Source organism: Labeo rohita, chromosome 20 (assembly GCF_022985175.1).
Source record: "Labeo rohita strain BAU-BD-2019 chromosome 20, IGBB_LRoh.1.0, whole genome shotgun sequence".
Taxonomy (NCBI): Eukaryota; Metazoa; Chordata; class Actinopteri; order Cypriniformes; family Cyprinidae; genus Labeo; species Labeo rohita.
Window position 1 is genome coordinate 7,927,832 of NC_066888.1, and position 17,900 is coordinate 7,945,731.

Consider the following 17,900-nt stretch of genomic DNA (forward strand, 5'->3'; position numbering starts at 1 on the left):
AAAACTATAATGTTAGTGTGATAATGACCTGAGTGATCACAATGAGGATCACAGTCACAGGAGCCAAGTTGACATCCAAAAAAAGTTTGGATGTGCAAAATGTGCAAATAAATAGGTTTAAGAGCTTAAAACAAAGTTTGTAATACAAGTCTAAAACTAAAACTGCTAAGTACTAAAAACAGTCCTAACCAGTGTTGGGGGTAACGCATTACAAGTAAAGCAAGTTACGTAATCGGATAACTTTTTTTTCAAGTGACTAGTAAAGTAAGCTGCCTTTTTTTCCTGTTTATTGATTGAAAGCTGTCCTGTCCTTTACTTTAGTTCTAGAATAAATGTGAACATGCATTAATTTATCAAAAACAAAACGCATTGTTTTCTTCAAAATTAATGAAAACGGTTAAATGCAACTCTGAATATGATGCAAACTTGCAATAATTAAATGTTAAACAACACAAATGTCTTATGTATTTCGAAGGTCATCAAAGGCCGCTGACCTTCAATGATCTATTGCAACCATAATATTAAGCAAAAATGACTCGGGATAAGGAAATTTTTTTTTTTTTTTTTTTTTTTTTGAAGTGTGCAACTTTCGTTTTCTGTATTCCACTGCATAGACGTTAATTTACTTTTCCTTCAGCCCAAGGCTTTTGGTGTGAAAGGGCTTTTACATTTGCCAAAAATAGAACTTTTTATATTAAAAACAAACAAGCATGCCCTGCCCAGATTTAGAAAGTAATCTAACATCAGCAAAAATGCTGATCCTCTGACGTTTCCAGCAAATTTTGTAACGTAGAAATATTTTAAGTTGAACAGCTGAGACTTTTGTGGTACTCTCATGAATGGACATCGAAGACTGACACGAAAGAGAAGAAATTGTTGCAGAAAGTTGTACATTCTCGTAGCTTCCTAATATTATTTATTTATTTATTGCCATAACCTAGTTGTTTGGAATTTGCTTGGTGAATTCATCTAAGCTTTCGGAATTGATCTAAAATATCTTAATTTGTGTTCTGAAGATGAACGAAGGTCTTACAGGTTTGGAACGTCATGAGGACGAGTAATTAATAATAGAATTTAATGTTGGGGTGAACATTTCCTTAAATAGCTAAAAGTGTTACCCGTTCAATGTTGCCAAGTCAGGAATACTTTTACACTGTTGCCGCGTGTCGATTTTGATGTCCGCGGGATCAAGCGACCCTAATAACGTCGTATTTAGCCCATGAAATGCAAACTTACCAGGGGAACACTGTCAAAAAAAAAAAACTCTTATTTTATCCCACGGAACACAATTTGTAACAGGGTATCCCCCTCGAAACGCGACTAGCAATTGGGCGGATTTTGTTGTGAAAACCTGGCAACCCTGCACCATTTTCTCTGTCCACAGCACCATTCAAAAGTTTGGGGTCGGTCAAATTTAATCAAAAGCACAGTGAAACAGTAATATCTTTAGTGTCACATGATGCTGCATACACTTTCCACCCTTGAAAATGCAAAGGTGTTTTATGTATGAATCAGCTGGGCTGTAAAATACCAAAATTATTGCCACAATATGTCAAGGAATGAAATCGCTCCTTCAACTGCGCCTGATTTGAAGCATTAGGTGATCTGCTTGATTACTTTTTGTTCCTTACTGCAACTGTCCACTAGGTGGCGATATTCCCTGTAAAAATAACTTGTCCATGTATCATAATTATATTGTATGTGTGTTAAAGTGGTGATAAAACTTTATTGCTTTGCAGACTAATGGTTGGCTAAAAGCCATGATTTTACAAAGAACATAGCCTTTAGTGAGTAACACTAAAAATGAATTTTGTTTGTTTTAAAATTTTTCTTTTTTCTTGTCATACCTACATGAACTTCTTCCTCAGTCACGACATAAATGCTTCATCTGCAGTAAAAATTCACTCCAATCCTGTTCCCCACCTCCCTTCTCTTGAATCAGCACTTTCCTGCTGCAGGTCGAGAGCGTTGCCCACTGAGGTTGATTGAGCACCATATCAGCACACGTCTCTCACTCTCCCATGGGTCCTCTTTCCTCCATCGTTTTATCTCTATGACATTCCCCTCGAATTTTCAACCACAGTCCATGTCCTAATACCTATAACTTTGTTCATCCCATCCATTCCTTTCGTCTGAGGTCACGACGCCACACAAGTGTACGTATATTCGCCATCTGGGTTTATACGCCTCATCAATCTTCACACACACTCCATTAGGCTTGTAATGGAGAGGACAGCGGTGTTGATGCCTCGGTTTCATATGAATTTTTACGCCTACAACAACATCAGCAGATTATAATGTGTCTCCCACTCTCTTTAAAATAGGTGTGTTATGGTGTGATTGTGGAAAGTACAGCAGTAGCCCTGAGCTTTTATATTTATCACTATCTCCACCCACTTTACAGCTCTTCAGTGTCCTCTGACACCCCGGCAGGTTGTTCACATGTATAGAGTGCTGTGTGTTTTTCCATGTGGACATCCTGACAGCTCAAACCTAGTGAACGTTACTGAATACACATTACACAATAGTTATGTAATAGAGGAAGCAGATGATTCAAGCAGTAGAAAAACAATAGTCAAGAAACATTATTTAGTGTTCATACAGTTGTTTTGATTCAGTTTGGGGATATTATAGATTTACATTTGACCAAAAAAAAGTGCTAGACCAGACAGTGGAAGTTAGTGGTGGTGGTCTATGGAAACTTAAAGGGATCGTTCAACCAAAAATGAAAATTCTGTCATTAATTACTCACCCTCATGTCGTCCCAAACCTGTAAGACCTTCGTTCATCTTCAGAACACAAATTAAGATATTTTTGATGAAATCCGAGAGCTTTCTGATCCTGCATAGACAGCAACACAATTGACATATTCAAAGCCCAGAAAGGTAGTATGGACATCGTTAAAATAGTCCATGTGACATCAGTGGTACAACCGTAATGTTATGAAGTTTTAAAAAAGTATTTTTTGTGCGCAAAAGCAACTAAAACAATGACTTACTCAACACTTTTCGTAGTTTCATAGTATTACGGTTGAACCACTAATGTCACGTGGACTATTTTAACAATGTCCTTACTTCCTTTCTGAGCCTTGAACGTGTCAGTTGCATTGCTGTCTATGCAGGGTCAGAAAGCTTCTGGATTTCATCAAAAATATCCTAATTTGTGTTCTGAAGATGAACAAAGGCCTTATGGGTGTGTATCAACCTGAGGGTGAGTAATTAATGACAGAATTTTCATTTTTTGGTGAACTAACTCTTTAAGGATGTTGGAGATTTGGATTTTTCTCAGTGAGTGAAATCTTTAAAATCGATTCACCACAAGACCCTGAAGTCAGTAGATTAAAAAAGCATCATTAAAAAAGCAGTTGCTGCTCTGCTATATTTTTGAGGTGAATTCCAGTCATTTTCACGCAATTGTAAGTTTTGGTTGAGGCTGAAAAACTTCCAACACAAAGCTGGATTGACAGTGTCTTTTTTTTTGTAAACTGTGCTTCATGCATCGCTACATATTAATAGTGGAAATTGGAAGCAGGGTTTTTTGCTTGCAGAATTTCGCCAATGCGACTGCACTGAACACCATCGTGTGTGTCTTTGTTCAAAAGCTTTTCCTGCACCCTTATGGTGTTTAAAACTACACTGGACGTTGTTAAGCAAACTCATTCATTGCACTAATTATACACTAATATATACACTAATTAGCTACAACATTAAAACCACCTGCCTAATAGGTCCCCCTTGTGCTGCCAGAACAACTGATGCATCAAGGTATGGACTCCACAAGACCTCTGAACGTGTTTTCTGGTCTCTGGCACCAAGACATTAGCTGAAAATCCTTTAAGTCCCGCATGCTTCCGTGGATCAGATTTGATGTCTAGCAGAGGGATGGACAGCTTCAGTCCTGGAGGACCACTGTCCTGAAGAGTGTAGCTTCAACCCTAATCAAACACACCTGCATGTAGCTTTCTGATGATCTTGAAGACATTGATTAGCAGGTGTGTTTGATTGCGGTTGCAGGACAATGGCCATCCAAGTCTGAAGTTGCCCGACCTGGTCTAGCACGTTTCAAAGCTGCTCAGTCGGATTGAGATCTGGGGGATTTGGAGGCCAAAGAAACACCTTGAACTATTTATGTTCCTCAAGGCATTCCTGAACAATTTTTGCAGTGTGGCAGAGTGCATTATCCTGCTGAAAGATGCCACGGCCATCAGGGAACACCACTGCCATGAAGGGGTCTGAAATGATCTTTAGCTAGGTAGTATGTGTCAATGTAACATGGACATGAATACCAGGACCCATGGTTTCCCAGCAGAACATTGTCTAGATCAGGTCCTGGAGGGCCGGTGTCCTGCAGAGTTTAGCTCCAACTTGTTTTAACACACCTGCTGGGAAGTTTCTAGAATGCCTAGTAAGTGCTTGATTAGCTGGTTCAGGTGTGTGTAATTGGGGTTGGAGCTAAACTCTGCAGGACACTGACCCTTCTGGGTACCCCTGGTCTAGATCATAGCACTGCCTCCACCATCCAGCATTCTTCCCATAGTGCATCCTGATACCATTTCTTCCCCAGGTCAGCAACGCACATGCACCCGGCCATTCATCAGAACAGGCAACCTTCTACTATTGCTCCATGGTCCAGTTCTAAAGCTTACATTCCCATTGTAGGTGCTTTCGGTGGTGGTCATCATGGGCACTCTAACCGGTCTGCAACTACACAGCCCTGTATGAAGCAAAAACGATGGTCTGTTCTGACACCTTTCTATCATAACCAGCATTATGTTTATCAGCAATTTGAGCTACAGTAGCTCTTCTGTTTCCCCTTTTCCACCAAGGCAGTTTGAGTGCTGGTTCAGAGCCAGAGCCTAGTTTCAAATCAGTTCTTTGTCTTTCCACACCCAAAGCACCAGCTCGGAACAAGGAAAAGTGATTCATAGTAGGACCAAAACATTTCTGGTCTAGAGATGAGAACCGCTTGCGTCAGGGGCTGGGGGTGGGGTTACCATGACCAACAACATAAACAGAAACTTGAACGGGTTTTTTTTTTTTTTGAAACGTTAGCTAAACATGAACACGTTGGATTTGCCGTGTTTGGATGCTGATGTAGGTTCACAAAGTAATTGTTAATATTAGACTTGTTTGGGAAGTGTCACCAATCAGACCAGTCAGCTGGTGGCGTCAAGGTGCTGCGAAAGCAGTGTAAAAGCTTAAAGAGTCGTCTGCTTTCTAATCACTTTCATGGTGCTTTGGTTTCTTGTGCCGGTTGGTCTACACGGTGCCGATGCATTATGAGCAAGTCTGGTATGTTTGTGTTTGGTGCTGCAGCATAGCATTGCTGTGAAAGATCAGACATATTCAGTGACGTAAGACCTGGCTCTGTGGTGGCTCTCTAGCCTGTGGAAAAGCAAGCCAGATCATAGAAGGCTCGTCAGTCGAACCAACCAGTCGAACTGGCAATAGCACTAGCTCTGAACTAGCACCCGGTGCCTGCTGGTGGAAAAGGGGCATGGTGTGATTGGACCATACTGACTAACCTTTGCTCCCCATGTGCATCAACTGATGTAAGACCTGGTCCTGTGGTGGCTCTCTAGCCCGTGGACAAGCACACTGGTTTATTGAAGGCTCGTCAGTCGAACCAACCAGTCGAACTGGCAACAGCACTAGCTTTGAACTATCACCCGGTGCCTGCTGGTGGAAAAAGGGCATGTGTGATTGGACCATATGGACTAACCTTCGCTCCCCATGTGCATCAACTGCCGCAAGACCTGGCTCTGTGGTGGCTCTCTAGCCCGTGGAAAAGCAAACCGGTTCCTAGAAGGCTCCTCAGGCGAACCAACTCTGAACTGGCATGCCAGTATCCTACAGAGTGTAGTTCCAACCCCAATTAGGCACACCTGAACCAGCTAATACTCGGCATACTAGAAACTTCCTAGCAGGTGTGTGGAGCCAAGTTGGAGCTAAACTCTGCAGGACACCAAGTTTGGTCACCCCAGATCTAGACAATGTTCTGCTGGGAAACCTTGAGTCCTCACATTCATGTGCATGTTACTTTTCTATTGAAAAGCATACCAGTTCTTAGAAGGCTTGTCAGTCGAACCAACTCTGAACTGGCAATAGCACTAGCACTGAACTAGCACCTGATGCCTGCCGGTGGAAAAGGGTCATGTGTGATTGGACCATACGGACTAACCTTTGCTTCCCATGTGCATCAATGAGCCTTGGGCGCCCATGACCCTGACAACGGTTCACCAGTTGCCTTTCATTGCATGATTTTAGCAGGTATCCTGCAAGACTTGCCATTTTGGAGATACTTTGACCTCGTCATCCAGACATCACTAATTGTCAAAGTTACTTTTCTCTTGCTCAATTGTTCTGATTCCATCTGACTCTTCATTTATTGTCCAATAGATCCTAACCCATTTACAGGTGCCATTGTTACAATATAATCAGTGTTATTCACTTCATCTGTCAGTGGTTTTAATGTTGTGGCTGATCAGTGTACAAGCATCCAACCGATTACAGAATGGAAAGAAGTCTTGGCGTGGGCAAACCTCTTTGTGAAGAGTGATGAGGGAGTGAAGTGACCAGAAGGAGTGTATGGTTTGATAAGAGATTGAAGATAGTAGGGAGCAAGACCGCTGGCAGTGCCGCAGGCCAAAAACAGAGCCTGAATTTCATCTAAAGTGCACTGACTGTTCTTGATCACTCTCTTGTTTCTTCTGAGAGGACATCAATACTGGTAAGTGGAATAAAAGGACTGGGAGAGGCGTCTCTATCTGAGTGTAACGGTAAGATCAGACTTGGCTCGCATGTTGGTCAGTGACCTTTTGGGTTTAATGGCCATAGAGCCTGTGACACGGTGCAGGGTTCAGTAAAGCTAAACTGATGCAGAAACGGATTTGTTACTTCAGACCAGGAGAGACAAGATGAGGAGAAACTGACATCAGACAGTCCTACCAATATGATATGGGCAGGGGCCCTGTGGTCAGACAGACTGTTACAAATACACACTTACACACATGAATATGCATGCATCCCAGGCTTGTCTGAAACATTTGAGACAGGGAAGAGAAAGGTGATATGCTGTAATGTGCATGTGCAATGAAAAAGCACACATACACACCAGTGTTGTGCGACGGTGTAATGAAATGACGAGGCAAAGTCTTTAGTTTTTTTTTTTTTCCTTAAATCAAATGTAAATTCATGTCTCAGTCACATTTTTTTGGTTAAATAAACATTACTCACACTGTCATTACTTACACTTACATTTTTACATTAACGATGTAATCAATATTCTATTTATTAAAAGCCAAGTGCAAATCTCATGATGTTAGTGTTTTTAAGCATTTGACATTTATTTCAAAATAATAACTCAAGGCAGTAACAATTTAAATAATATATTTTATTTGTGAACTTATGTTCAGCTAGTCTTTTTAACAGTTAACCTTTAAAGGGGTCATCGGATGCTAAGTTCACTTTTTCATGTTGTTTGAACATTAATGTGTGTTGGCAGTGCATGTACAAATCCACCCTATAATGATAAAAATCTGTAAAAATAATATCCCCTTTTTCAAATCGAGACATTCTCAGATGCCTGTCAGTGTGGCGTCACACCCACAGAGGCCGCTCCCACCATAGTTGATTGACATGAGCTCTTACCTCAGATCAGCTGTCACAGTCCAGTAACTTTCCTCGTTTCAATGCCGAAGCAGAGATGTAAGTTAAACAAGAATATCTCAGATTGAGCAATTGAGGTGTTGTGTTGCTGAATGTAATAATGAACATAGTGGTCGTCGTTTACTCCCGACATCTGAGCCGCTGAAGATGCAGTGGATTACATTTATTTGTGAATGTAATGCGCCTCCCGATCTACATATATCCGTCTATGTTTGTGCGAATCATTCGTGATCCAGCTTCACTTACAGCGGAAGTGTGTATAAGCATTTTTTATGAATCTGCGATTCGCCTTTTCTTATAACGTGGTAGTTAGGAAGTTTAGCGGCTAAATGGGGCTAAAGTAAACAAGATCGTCATTCCACAGAGAGAAGAGAGGAGCGGGGCGAGGCGAGCAGAGCTCATTTGCATTTAAAGGAACAACCCCTTAGAATGAGATGATTTTTGCAGAGCTCATTTTGACAAGGTAAAAAGGGTGTTGTTTTACAAAACCATTGAGAATTTTTAATCAAAGTATATTAGAGACTTTTCATTAAGACCCTAAAGAATCATATCAACTTGTAGAAAATGGGCTTCCGATGACCCCTTTAAGTATTTTTGAATTTTGCAGATCATCAGCCACTAAAGCTCGGTAAATATAGGTCACAGACACAGAGATTTACCTTAAATTTTACCAAGCTGATTACTCAATAAAAACTCCCACCGATCATGTTTTCAGGCCATTTCAAGTCTTATTTTGATGTAAGTGGTTATATCTAAGTGTGTGAATTGTTTACTTATTTTTTTCAATTAGTCTCCCCAATAGTACCATTATAGGGTGTTTGGCCATAACAATTGACCATATTGTCGGCACAGAGTGTAAACAATGCTACTCAACTGAACAAAACTTGCATATTTTGCTGATTATTGCTGCTGAAAATGGTCAATTATTGTCATGTTTTGGGCTGTACTAATTGTTTGGATCAGGAAAAACATTTGGAGTACTACAGACTGCCAGAAGTTATAACAATGAGTGCAAAAAACTGCCTGAGGAACAAAAGGCATTTGTGGTTGGTCAAACTGAACCAGGATTTCCAGGGGGGTATTCCAGAAAGCAGGTTATGTGACATACCCGGGTAAGTTTAAGGGTAAGTTAGTGGATAACCTAAACTTTCGGTTCCAAAAACGGAGGTAATTTTCTGGGTATGTATGTAACCATAGCACCTTACTCTCTGAAGATAACCTGCTCGGTAGCAGGTTATGTTCCAGAGTCAGTTTGTTTCAGACGGTTACTGAGCATGGCGTGCCCTTTTGATGACGATCCTGTGGACGTGGAGGCACAAATTATACGAGGTTTTTTCCGCCGGGAGAGAGTTATAAGACCACGTATTGATGTCTTTTCATTCCCTAATGATTATTTGAAAGAGCGTTATCGGTTTTCAAAAGAATCGTTAATTTATTTAACACATCTCTTGAAACTGCATATTGCAAATGTCACAAACCGCGGGTCTGCACTTAGCACAGAAAACATTCTGTGCATAGCACTTCGGTTTTTTGCGTCAGGGCATTTTTTGTACAATGTGGGCGATGCAGAGCATGTGGGAAAGGCAACTGTGTGTAGAGCCGTTTCGCACAGTATGTCTGGCACTTAAACGATTCTTACACACGTTTGTACAGTTCCCTGGCCATAAACCTCTGCGTGTTATTAAAGAGGAATTCCACAGAGTGGCAGGTTTGTCCTTTGTAGTAAAATCTATGACGCATATTTAATATGTAGTCATACTATTTATATCTATACATGTATTCATCCTGCACACACACACTTGATACTTCCATATATGACTTTCTATTTCAGGGTTTCCAAATGTAATTGGGTGCATTGATGGCACCCACATTCCTATTAAAGCTCCTTCAATAAATGAAGGAGACTATGTTAATAGGAAATCTATTCATAGCATCAATGTGCAGGTAACAACTTAATTTTGTGTCCTTAATTTTTTGCCTTAAAAATCATTAAACGCATTACTTTTTTTCCACTAACTATAGGTAATATGCGAGGCAACCCATATCATTACTAATGTTGAGGCAAAATGGCCAGGATCTGTGCATGATGCCAGAATTTTCCGCGAGTCATCATTATGCCAGACATTTCAGCAGGGTATGTTTTGCTTTATACAATGTTTTTTTGTTTTTTTTTCCTTTTTACTATATTTGTATTGTACACTTGAATCAATACAGGACAGTACAATGGTTACTTGCTGGGGGACAGAGGATACCCTTGTCTGCCCTATTTAATGACACCCTACCCTGAACCTGATCCTGGACCACAGACACGCTTTAACCTGGCTCACAGCCGAACACGGGCCAAGGTGGAGATGACCATAGGGATCCTCAAGTCTAGGTTTCAGTGTCTGCGTGGGCTCCGGGTCAGTCCAGAGAGGGCATGCGACATCATAGTGGCTTGTGTTGTACTTCACAACATTGCCACTATAAGAGGAGAGAGCCACCCTCCTTGTATTGAAGAAGATGGCCCAGAGGAACCCCTACAGATTTTTGCACACAACAGAGATGGAAGACTTTTGAGAGACAGGATTTGTCAAAATTACTTTTATTAAATTGTTTGCACTGGTCTGCTGTGCAGTTCATTCTTTATTTCCTGAAAAACAATGAAAGTAAAATTATCATTTTTTTTTTTATTACATTGCTTTATATAGACAACACTTTTAACGTGCAGATTAATATTCACACAAGTTCTCACCTTAAGGCGATGCTCCAGTAATTCAATTTCTAGCGTTGCTTTTTTAATGGATAGCCTTTTCTCCTCCATTTGAAGCTGTATAAGGTCCATCTCCATGTCACTTTTTCTTATTTGTTTTTGAAGATGGACCTTATACAGCTCCTTTGCTGGCAACTAGGAAGGCAAAAAAATAAATAAATAAATAAATGAGATTCTGTCAGACAATAAAATTAAAATATGGACAGCTGCACACAAATTCTTACACTGCTTAGATTGTGCATTGAGGTTGAAGGACCTTCATCTGTGGGCAAATCCCCAGGTATGTACTGTGAAAGGACAATGACAGTTTGTTACTCTAATGTAACAAGGGGGCATGCATTATAATGGTATGCATCATATACCTCAGTGGATCTACCAGCATTGTCCACTTCTGTCACAGCAGATGTGGTCTCTTCATCGTCATCTTCATCATCTTCATCCTTCAGTGGAAATATGCAAGTATACATTATCTGGCAAAAAGAAAAAAACACAAAATATCTAAAAGCAACTAAAGGCACCTGACAACAAAACACTTACAACTGTGACAGACTGTGTTCTTTCTGTAGGGTCCAATAATACAATCCCTCTATCAGTATCTATAAGAAAATACAACCCATACAATTCTCAATATTAATCAAAGAAAAACCAATAATGCAGGAAAAACATGTCAAAGTAATACAACTAAGATCACAGTAGCCTATACATCATATGCAGTTAAATAAAGTAAGCCTGCATAGAAACGTTAAGCATGTTCAAAAAGCCTTTAAGTGACAGAGATTTATTAAGTCATATAATGAAAACAAATCATAGTGGTAAACTTACATTTCACCATGTTACTTGTGGTGCATGGTGTGTGTGATGAAGTGCCCCCTGGAATGCCATCAACCACTGGTCGCCCTTTATTAAGGGACAAAGCCAGCTCCTCAGATGGGGTGAGGGGTGGTGGTGGTGGGCCCCCGCCAGTTAGACGGGCTTCAGCCTTCTTTCTATTAGCTACATGACAGAAATAATATACTAAATCGTGTTTAATAAATAGTTTAGTAATTGTGTAATCAAATATTACCTTTTTGCAGAATGTTTTTGTGTTTCATTTTGACTTGGCTCAAAGTTCTTCTGGCTCCAGAAGGATTACACCTTATTAAATAAGAAACCATATATCCCTAGTCAATATACATTGTTATTTTAACCTAAAGAAATGAATGGCAGGAAAAGTAAATGCTTTCATGGTGATTTAACAGTCAGAAGGATGCGGAAGGGGTGTTTAATTATTTTGCATTATGATAAAAGGGGAGGCGATATCAAATTTGCAATTTAATACACTTACGCGTTTACTCTGTCCGTTATTTTTTGCCAAGCCAACTCTCTTTCTTTAGCCGATGCAGCCGTATTGCTTTTTTTCATTATTATTGGCTTGAATTCTTCATATGCGTGCATTAAAACCTCCAACTCTGCCTCTGTGAAGTATGCCGCTCTCTTTTTTTCAATTTGATTTTCCATTTTAACTCGTGAAATCGGCGATCCATTGAAAACGTCTTTATGTATGCACCGTGCACACGCATTAACTCTGGGTAACCAATAGGAGGTTGATTAAACTTACTCTTCTCAGGTGTTTTGGAACCGACATACTCATGGTATGCGGGTTTGGGGTAAATCAACCCAGAGGTTATGATTTACCAAATGGTAAGTTAACCAAGCTTTCTGGAATACCCCCCTGGGCAAGAACCTTGACAACATTCATGTTTGTTCTCATCATTCCCAGTCAGGAAGGTGAAATATTAGTCTAATATCTTAATTAATACTGCTTGTATGTATCTTTACCACCTATTAACAAAATGTCATGCCCTTTCCTGCTTACTAAGTCCTTCTCTATATGATTTAGCAGCTTTCATACGTTTTTTTCTGTGGTTTAGACAGCATAAATTAGCAGAACAATGAATTCAGTAGTCCATGCTGTTGCTTACATCCGAGTATCACCAAAACGGCCGCGTATCTGGGTAACTGACCAAATCGTGACGTAAGTGCAAACCCTCTATTGTTCATTCAGACTGATTCACGGACGCGGAACGCACACCAACACAAGACGGTATTAATCACAATAACCCAATTTTCTTTTTTTCTGTGGAACATAAAGGAAGATATTTTAAAAAGAGACATGAACTAAGCAACGTGACCATCCACTGATTTTGTATGGACAGACCTGTATTCTTTAATGTTCCAGAAGAAACAAAAGTCACACAGTTTTAGAGAAACTCGTTAAATCCAGAATTTTCATTTTTGGGTGAGCTATACCTTTAAGAAAACAACTTATTGTTGAAAGCAGCGTTCCAAACCGTAATTTAAATGCGAACGCGTTTTTTCCCGCCTTTCCACAGCACTGTAAGTCTGAAACGCGGCAACCGCTCATGTAAATTCACATGTGGCGTTCTAACAGATGTTTAAAGAATGCGCATGTGCGATAATTAAGGATTCCAAAAGATATGGACAAAGCTGCTGACTGATAGCACTTCATGAATACGAGGGTAAGAACAGTGCATGTAAACACGGATGGAGTTGTTGTATCTTTTAAACACTCTTCTCACAAGAGACGTTTTTCTGGTGGGTATGTAACAGTGGCGATTTCTTTAAGACTGCAAGGGAAGCTCAGCTTCCCCTATAATGTCACAAAATTAATGGTCAAATTATGTACTATTGTATTAACATTTTATTGACTAAAAATGCGTTAGAAAACGTTCATCTCAAAGACGAGTGCGTTCAGAATCAGTTAGATATAGCAGGTCGGCTGACTTGATTTTCTTCTCATACATTCCCGTAGCGTCACAGTGCATTTCCCCGTTGAAGCCCAGCGTCCATTGACTTCAATGCGGCTGCTTTGAACGTTTTTTTTTCAGTGCTTTGAAACTAGACGGTCATTGGATAAACGCTGCGATTATGTCCCGCCCACGGACGCTCAGCGTCTCTGGGGGTGAATGAGGAGCAAATGAGGAGTGGGCTGGCCTGGACTCCGAGCTTCTGCGTGATGATTGGAGGGTCTGTCGAAAGATTGCATCTCCTTTTGACTGACAGCGATTTTGTACTATAAGGAATCGCTGAAGCTATTCGCGCTCAGTCCCATCGCGGATTTCTCAAGTTCAGTCGAAATAAAAACTGCTGCAACCTATTTCTTATATTTGCTTGGCGAAATTGCTTGATTTTCATCATACATATCACACAATTATACACCACATTCCTTGTTTCACTTTTACAGAGTTTAATATTTTTTTTAGATCGTTCATTCATTCATTCATGTTAATATTTAATGTAGTAATCAGTATATATATATAGATTACTACATTAAATATTAACATGGAGGATGACTATAAATTAATATATATATATATATATATATATATATATATAGTAATCTTGAAAAATTTTAACATAACATAATGAAACCTTATATTTCTATTAAAATACTTTATAAATAAATAAATCTCCATAATAACCTTATTTAAATTGCAAAATATTTATACTATATAGTAGCATCTGACTAAAAGAAAAAATACATCCTATTTTGCATAATAAAACTAAAGCTTTTTTTTTTTACGATTGTTTGCATTGTGACTTACTTATGACAATAAGGCACATTCTTGTGAATAAATAAATAGACAATTTTATGATGTAGGCCGAAAATGAGCTTCCCCCTATTTGACAGACCAGTAGCCGCCACTGGTATGTAAATATAGTCAGCCAGCAAACGATTATTTAAAAGAACCAAACTTAAAAGCAGCGCTGAGACATTCACAATCAGACAAAGAATAAATTAAGCTTTAAGAACCACAGGGGATGGAAACACAAAGTGATGGAGCAGACGCTTACCAACCCCCACCTGCAGTTTACGTCCCGGCCAGCAGGGGTCCGTACGCCGGTTGAATCTTTCATTCTTTGCTGCAGGCAACACTTTAAGTTGCCATTGCACTTCGACTGTTCACTCTCTGCCTCTGTTGTCGTCACTGGGCTTTCTATGGGGGTCCTTTTTTCTTTGCCATATGTAGCTGTAAGTAAAAGTAGACTACTGTCTTCTACTGTGTCTAAAAATCTTAAAGTTACGTGTTTACAACCACATGTACAACCACAGTTGGATAAACATAGCCACAATGTTAAGACTGTGTCTTAACTAGTTTGATGAACTAGCAATTACTTACAAAAGTCTTACTTTTCGGATTCAAAATCTAATCTACATTTTTGTAAAGAATTCAACGAGCTATGGAGCCAGTTGCATAAACTTACCCTCTGTGTTAAGACATCTTAAGAACTAGTTTAACCAACTAGCAGGTAACCAATGAGTAATCGGTCTTGTATTTTAGATTCAGCTTCGCCTAATTTTTTATGTAACCGAATTTAAAAAATGTTGACCAGTCTTTAGGAAAAATAACATTTTACACTAGTCTAATCCTTTTATGCAACCAGCCCATGGTTTTCTTGGGGGGAAAAATGAATGACTAACTTTTTAAGACTAGTCTAAACTGTTCATGCAACCAGCCACCAGAAACTAGACTGACTAAAAAACATTGTAAAACCAGTGTTAGGATGTATACCATTTTATGGCTTCTAAATGTATGTTTAATTAATAATAACATTTGTTTTTTTGTTAAAAATAAGTACATTTTAGCAGGATACCAATAAGAACTTGCCATTTCTTTACGGATCTGACAGTTAATGGATATTAAAGACTAATAAAAAGGTGACACTGAATCTTAGGTAATCAATTGATAGCTTTTCTTAATCAAGTAAGAACGTCTCAAGAACGTTCTCGAAAGCTAGCTACGTTTTGGTTAAAAGTTTAATTTAGTGAATCTACAATATTTTATGGTAAAAAATCATAATATCCACCTAAACTATGAGAGCTGAATTATTTGTAATTCATCCCATATTCGCTTAACATTATATAAAAAGTAATGCACGTCTTTCATGTATATAAAAAATACCCGTTATCATTAGGACGTCAACAAAAAATCGCTGTATGAACTTCGTACAATTATATACCGAATCAAAAGAAGAAATTACACTAGTAAAAAATCAAATTAAATTTATAAAATCTGTTCATTCCTGTTTTGCATCTTCTTTTAACCAATGAAAGGAAGCCCCGCCAAAAGGCAGGGCATCAAAAAATTAATTTATACTCATAGTGTTCTTCCCCACGGAAATCTTTAGTAAAAGGCGAAAGATTTATACGATCTGAGGAAAAACATGAGTGTACTGACTTTCTGTTGAAACGAGGACGTGCCAGACCAACGACAGTACGCTTCATGACGACGGTAGGACGAACGTTCATCGTTATCACACATTTTCAGTTCTGCTAAACATTAGCAATATCACTACAGAGTGTTATCCATATGTCTACCAAACTATTATAATCAAATATAATGAACAAAAATCAAAAAATACATGTGAAATATATGATGTCGTGTTGCATTGTGGGTAGACCGTGTCGAGTTCTTCCTGATACGTCATGCTTCATATCATTTACATACAGTTCCGTGTTCCGTGACTCAGTGAAATCTGACCTTCACTGTAAAACACTAAATCAGCAGCTAGATGTTCAGAAAGAATTAAACTGTGTTTGTTTTTAAATAATGTCATAATGACTATTCGTAAAGTAGCCTGTTATACAGATCGAAACTGGAACAATCTCAGGTCACTCCAGCAAAACCCTTCACTGCCGCTCAGAGTAATGAACTCGTGTGAAAGCAGGCACAGTCAGGACAGCGTGGAGAGAGAGAGAGAAACATTATGAATCGGTTATCACCGCTGCATGTCGCACTAATCTTCCCCCCAGGTTCTGTGTTGCCCTCTTTTCCCAGTTCAGCCTGTTTATTATTATTAATTACAACAATAGGAACTTTCCAAACCGAATTGTTTCACTAGTTAGCGACTGAAGCGACACCAAACGGTGATGGTCTTGCTTTGCACTTTTAACGTTCACTAAAAGGTTATATATATATATATATATATATATATATATATATATATATATATATATATATAAAAGCAAGTTTGGCAAATCTACACAATTGGTTTAATGTTTATAATTTGTTGCAACAATTTAATTTACACTGCCAAAAAGATCTGCAGAAATTGTACCTTCTGGGGACAACAGCTTGTTACTGGGACAGGAGCCTCAAAGGGACATTTTACATAGTAATATGTACCCTTTAGGAAGCAATATGTATTCTTACGGTATTATTATTAAACCTGTAGCGGTAAAAAGGTATAAAGGTATCCCTTTGAGAGTATTTTCTCAGTGAGAAGCTGTTGTACCCCTAAGAGTACAATTTCTGCACATTCTGAGAGTGCAAAGAGTAGAAATGGAAATACCATCTTAAATAAAGCTGCAAGCAGCAATTACAGGGGTTTAAGCAGATATGAAAAAAGACATTACAGATTATTTAGCATGTCTGTAACCACCTAAATCAATGATTAAAAAGCATTTTTGGCAAATACTGGTAATTATGTTTCTTAATGTTTAAGATTGTTTTAGCTGTGGTCCGGTCTTCCTAAAACTGTGCATGCTTGTTTAGAATCATGTCGCATGTGCATGCTCACCAGGGTTTGTGACATTTTGAGTTTAGCCTTATAGACCTTTGGGTATGTTTGGACGGGTCCTTTTTTTAAACGACCACATTATGGCTTCCCAAAGAATAAATTTCAACTTTTTTTTGTTTTTTTTTTTTGTTTTGATAATTATTGACCTATAGAGAGTCCAGAGAATTGCACTGCAGTGTTTTTTCCAGATTGAGTGAAAAACCTTAGTTTGCGAAAGTAGGTTTTTTACATCTTCTCAATCATTTAACAAATGGTTTGATTAACAGCAGTGGTTCTAAAGAGACAAAGTTGTTCAGAATGAGGAGGTCTGAGAGAGTTGTTCGGAATGAGAGGACAAAATGTTGCGCTTTTGTAAAATAATGAAAGCAAACAGGATGCGCTTTCTGCCGTCTCTGTCTCTGTGAACTTGAGCGTGAAACTTCAAAACTCAGTGTATACTTGCCTTACAGACATGAAAAATATATATATGAAAAGTGAAATGTCTCATTTTAAATGAACCATGCATACAGTATGAAACATGCATACAGGCACATCACTGCTGCGGAGATGACGAGTCAGTGTCGCTGACTTCACCTCTTAAGCCAACAACAAAGAGAGCACTAGTTTATCAATAAATTATTAAAACGTTAATGCAGTCTACTTGCTGTTGTTCCCTGACACATTCATAATTGTTATATCTGCCGGTGCGCTGTGGCAATCTTTTTGTGCACTTATTATGCTATGTAGGCAATTAAAGGCTCAACATTATGATTTATACGATTTATTAATAAAGTGCGACTAATAGTCGACTAATTTTTAAAATGAACGACTACTAATCGACCAGAAAAATCTTTAGTCGAGGGCAGCCCTAATGAATATCATGTGTATGTGTGAAAAACCACACAATATACAATCATTTA

General features: G+C 38.8%; 1 non-coding gene and 1 pseudogene across 1 annotated transcript; one reads left to right on the top strand and one right to left on the bottom strand.

The window, feature by feature from the left end:
* The first annotated feature begins 8,738 nt into the window (after nt 1-8,738).
* Nucleotides 8,739-10,403, top strand: LOC127183085 (putative nuclease HARBI1; annotated as a pseudogene).
* A 5,134-nt stretch (nt 10,404-15,537) lies between these two features.
* Nucleotides 15,538-15,653, bottom strand: LOC127151872 (U5 spliceosomal RNA). Its single transcript, XR_007824974.1, has one exon. It is a non-coding gene; the product is annotated as a U5 spliceosomal RNA (small nuclear RNA).
* Between the last annotated feature and the right edge of the window lie 2,247 nt (nt 15,654-17,900).